Source organism: Artibeus jamaicensis, unplaced genomic scaffold (assembly GCF_021234435.1).
Source record: "Artibeus jamaicensis isolate MK-2021 breed Jamaican fruit bat unplaced genomic scaffold, CSHL_Jam_final contig_233, whole genome shotgun sequence".
Lineage (NCBI taxonomy): Eukaryota > Metazoa > Chordata > Mammalia > Chiroptera > Phyllostomidae > Artibeus > Artibeus jamaicensis.
In genome coordinates, this window is record NW_026521486.1 from 56,086,795 (window position 1) to 56,092,617 (window position 5,823).

A 5,823-nucleotide genomic window follows, 5' to 3' on the forward strand; every position below is an offset into this window, starting at 1 on the left:
GTAAAACAGGGACACAGCTACTCCTGGTTTCATGAGTGGTTGTGAGGATTGAGTGAGTCAATATACAGAAAGTGCTTCGTGTCTGGCCCAACACATAAGCATTCAGTAAGGGTTAGTTTTTATTATTAGGATGCCGTGGGAAGTCATCTATCTCTAAGTATTTTCTGGGAAAATAGTGTGATTTAGTAGCATGGATGTTGAATTTGGTTTCTGAAGTTTTCAAGTTGTAGCTCTTCTATTGTGTTGGGCATGACATTCACTTTTCAGAGATTTTATGTCTTCGATGTACATGTGGGTAATATTGCTTTTCTTGTTGACCTGATGGGAGTAGTTGTGAAAATCAGGGAATTGATGAGTATTTCGAATATTCTTTCTGAAGAGTGAAGGTATTGACAAGTGGCCACTATAATTTTTATTTTTTTCTCCTGCCCCACTGTTCAGAGGTACAGCATTGCTGGAGAAAAGCTCTAACTCAGTGTGAGAATTTAAGGATCCTACATATCGAGAATTTCTTTGCAGGCTCACAGCAGCTGAAAAGGGTCTGGTGGGGGATGGAGGCCTGATTAATCAGTTAGCAACATTTATTGAATGCTTACTCTCTATAGAACCCATGAATGAAATTACACATAAATTCTAAGGTCTCTGAAATTAAAGCAAAAGCTTTTTTTTTAAAAGGTGGTATTCAGGAGAGTTCCAGGATAAAGGATACCAGCTCTGACTGAAGTTTCTGAGTACCGTGCTGTGGGACAGTCCAGAATGCTGCGCCCTTCACACATCCTGAAATGGAGTCCTCCCCCACCCCAGGAGGTGGCTGGCCTAGGACTTTCTGGATCAGTAGAATGCAGCAGAGGTGACTGGGACTTCTGAAGTTCACTCATAAGAAGGCTTTCAGCTTCTGCTTGGACTTGTTAAAACACTCCCTCTGGGGTCACTGCCCTTCAGAACCCACGTGCAGAGGCTGACAGCTCCAGCTGAGCTCCACCCAACAGCAGCAGCAGCTGCCGGGCACGTGGGTGAGCGTCTTGGACGTCCAGCCCAGGCAAACCTTCAGACGGCTTCAGTCACAGCTGCTGGCCGTGACTGCATGACAGATTCCAGGTGAGGACTGCCTCAGTTGAGCCCAGGCAACACGCAGAAGCGGGGCGCTGTTAATAAATGATTGTTTTAAGCTGCTAGGGTAGTTTAGGGGAGCTTTCCTTCACAGTCATAGATACCTGAAACACACGCTATTTTTTCCGAGACAGTTTGTAAATTGTGAACATTAGCAAGAAATGGTTAATAAAAGTCTTAGCGCATTTCAAATTTGATTTACCTGGTAGCTAAAAATAACATTTGAAAAGGGAAATGTTTTATTATTGTCTTAAAATAATAAAAATTACTATCATGTGTTGAGAACCTATTGAATGTCTAATGGAGACTTACTGAGTACTTTTTATTCTTGTTTCAGAGCTGGGGCTTAAAACCAGAATTATTTAAAAGTCCTGTTTCTCTTCATCATACCACATAGTCCATTATGAATGTCATCACCTTCAGACTGAAAGGATGAGTCGTGAGGAAATTTACACTCCCCAGGTAGGAAGGTCTAAACCCTGTATATAAGCTGCGTGGTTTATGACAGATTTTTTGGCAGCTGGCATAGAACATGATGAAAAGTAGGTGCTTCATAGGTGGCTGCTAACCTGCATGCTTTTGCCCTAACTGGTTATTCTCTAAATTTACCAGGCAGCTCTTTCCCCCTCACTGCCAGACCGTATCCAGCCAGTTTGAGGTCTTTTCTTCCTCATGGCTTGGTAATCACAATTTTATGATCATACTCACAATTCAAATTCAACTTAAAAGGAAATAAAATTCCTACTTATCATATAGGACTGGCGAGAGCCCCACTGCCTCTTGGGCCTCTTCTGATACCATGTTGCTCCTTGTTCGCTCCCCTTGGACCACGCTGGTCTCCCTGCTGCTCCTGTAAGTCATTAGGCACGTTCCTGCCTCAGAGCCTCTGGGCAGAGGTCCCCTCTGCTTTCCTTAGGTCTCTGCTCAAGTGTTACATTATCTGTGAGGCGTTTCCTGACCACCCTGTTAAAACAGCACAAGTCCCCTCCTTGTTCTACCTCCTACTACCTAGCTTCCTCACTTTGCTTTATTGTCAGAATATGTATCAACATCTGACAAAGTGTATATTTGATTTTTAATTTCTTTATTTGAATGTAAGCTCCTCATAGGTCCCTACTTGGTTTTGTTCTGTCTTGTATTTTCAGCACCAAGAACAGTGCCTCACAGGGCAGGAGCTGAAAGAGTAGATATTTCTGAATGAATGTGTATCTATGATTCTATAGTTGAGCTGGAGCACAGAAATGCCAACACCAGTACTGGAAGTGATCTTCCCATTATGTTTTAAGAAGGAAACATTGGTTCACAATTTGAGCTTCTGCCATAAAGAGAGGAAAACTGTAAACACAGAATTTTTCAGTGGCATATCCTTGAGAAAAGGGTCATCAGGATGATCTTGGCTTATGTGAAGTGGCTGTGGAGGCCTTTGGTGCAGGTTGGTTGGGGGCTGTGCCACCCCGCATCTTCCCTGTGGGGGGGGGGCGCTGACCCTCTACCAGGCACTAGAGCAAGTGAGAGAGGAACCTCGAATCTAGGGACCAGGATGAAGTCACAGATAGTGGCAACCAGTAACAGTTAATATTATGTATAACGAGGACTAAATCTACCATGTTTTTGTGTGGGACTTTAGCTTCATAGACATTATGTGGTTTTTAAAAATATCACACAGCTACTTTAATAAAAGACAAATTTTTGTAAAAATAGATTAAACCTATGTTTCTTGCAAGCAACAGTGTTTATAGATATTTCTGATTACTTGAATCCAGTTTCTACAGCTCTTAGAAGAAGGATGCTAACATGGAAGAGAAAATTCTCCTAGAGCAAAAGTGCTCAAGCTATAAAGTTAGATATGTAAAGTTCTGAAGGCATGACAAACACCATTAGGCTAAAGCAGCAATTTTCAACCTTCTCCATCTCATGGCACATGTAAATTCATGACTTTATTTCTGCATCCCAGGAAAAAATATATTTTTTGTGGAATTGACAAAAAAAAAAAGAGGTGTGATTTGATTCATTCACATTGGGTGGCTATTGCTTTGGCTGTTGTCATTTTTTAAAATGACAATCTAAGGGGAAAGTGACCAGTGCTGCTGACTAAATAGTAAATACTGCATGTTTCAAAAAGTCTTGGGCACACCAGTGAGCCACAGCACATGGGCTTAAAATTACCAGGCCGAGGGGAAATGGAAGCCCATGTAGCAAAGCAGGGTCTTTGTGCATGGTAGAATGAGGCACAGATGGCGCTGCTAAGCCTGCTTTCCTGGAACTGGTCCATTTTTATGCAACGTTAGTTTTTATAATATGATGGGAGAATGTGTGTTGCTGTGATGTGTGGCACCCGGCAGGAAGAAACCTTGCGAAGGCAGCATTAAAAAGATGTGTTGCTCACCTGGATTTTTCATCTGGGCACTAGAACCCTGACTGTGATCGGGAGTATTCAGCCTTGGGCCGCTCAGGTCTACACCCCTCTCCTTCTGGTCTCTAATTACTAAGTTCTTATTCATTGTGTTTAAAAGGCTCAAAGTTCAGCCAAAATACTTATAGATTGGGTTCTAAGAATATATTTTTCTCAAAAAGACTTTACAGAATGCCAACTGCTTGCTTTAGTTACAGAAGTTGGGCATAATTGTGAAGAGCGTGAAACCTGTAAAGGAAAGATCTGGACTTATGTGCTAACTCTGTGCCATTTACTAATGGGAGGACCTTAGGTGAGTCCTCTCAGGTCCTCCGTTTTCTCACCTGTAAAATGGAGTCAAAAATATCTTCCTCGAAATCTTCCTTTTACTTGGATTAAATGAGATAATGTATGATTATTGCTCAGTTTGGTGACTGTCCCGTATTAAACACTCAACATATGACTTATAAACAAGGGAGGGGGTGGGAGTTTCCTGGAGTGCCTACCGTCCTGTTTACTACCACTCCTAGTGTTGTTGTGAAAACTAGTCTTCTTCTTAAGGCACTCATAAAACTTAACACCAAACAAAACAAACTCCACCAGAACAAATGAACAAAATAAAACAGACCCATCTGATTAAAAAAATGGGCAGAGGACCTGAATAGATATTACTCCAGAGGACATACAGATGGCCAATATACATATGAAAAGATGCTCAACATCACTAAACATCAGGGAATGTAAATTAAGCCACAATGATATATCACACCTGTCAGAATGGCTGTCATCAATAAATCAACAAATAACAAGTGTTGGCAAGGATGTGGAGAAAAGAAAACCCCTGTGTACTGTTGGTGGAATCGTAAATTGGTATAGCGATTATGAAAAAGAGTATGGAGGTTTCTAAAAAATAAATTAAAAATAGAACTACCATATGAAACCAGCAATCCCACTTCTGGGTATTTATCCAAAGAATTCCAAAACACCAATTTGAAAAAGCATATGCACCCCTATGTTCATTACATTCATTGCAGCATTATTTATAAAGCTAAGATATGGATTATGGAAGCAACCTATATATCTACCCATAAATGAATAAATGATGAAGTGTCCAAAAAAAAAAGTACAGCCATTGTTAGTAAAAGGAGAGTGGTTTGTGTGACATTCATGTAACCTGGCTGCCAAGGAGAGTGGACCGGAATGTGCATGTGTGAACAATGACAACCACACTGCACTAGTCAGTGGGGGTGGTGGATGCCACTGAGTGAGCAGGTGTACAGTGTGGCTGTTGCATTCAAAATGACTGAGTGAGTAGAGCAATGAATCCACATCAAATTTTGCATTGAGCTTAAACATTCCTCCACGAAAAGTATTTGGATGATTCAGAAGGCTGCAGCTATGGGCAACTGGTGATTGGCAGCTTCATCATGACAAGGTGCCTGCTCGTGCATCACATCTGGTGAAGAGTTTTTTGGCAAAATATCAAATCACCCAGGTAATCCAGCCCCTCTACAGCCCATATTTGGTGCCCTGCGACTTCTGACTTTTCCCAAAACAAAAATCACCTTTGAAGGGGAAGAGATTTCAGGACCTCATTGAGACTCAGAAAAATACGACGGGGTAGCTGATAGCAACTGGGAGGACTGTGTGAGGTCCTAAGGTGTCTACTTTGAAGGAGACTGAGGTGTTATTGTCCTACGTACAATGCTTCTTGTTTCTTCTTCAATAAATGTCTCTATTTTCCATACTGCATAGCAGGATACCTTCTGCACAGACTATATATAATGAAATATGACAGCCATAAAGAAGAATGAAATCTTGCCAGGTGTGATGACAGGGATGAATGTAGAGTGTATTATGCTAAGTGAAATAAGTCAGAGAAAGACAAATATAAGATTTCATTTGTATCTGGAATCTACATGAACAAACAAAGCAGAAACAAACTCATAGGTACAGAGAACAAATTGCAGGTTGTCAGATGGGGGACTACAGAGAGGGGTGAAAACGGGAAGGGATTAAAACGTACAAATTGCCAGTAATAAAAACAGTCACAAGGATGTGACATACAACATAGGGAACAGAGTCAGTAATATTGTAGTAACTATGTATGGTGTCAGCTGGGTACTGGATTTGTCTGGGGTGATCACTTCATAAGTTATATAAATATGTAATCACTCTATTGTACACCTGAAACTAATATTGTTGCCAAAATAATAGAATATTGTTTGAAAAGAAAAACAAAAAAGTCCCCAAGCAACAGCAACAACAAATAAACACCCATCATGAAGGCTTCCCAGGCACCGACTAGCCCTCTCTCAGCA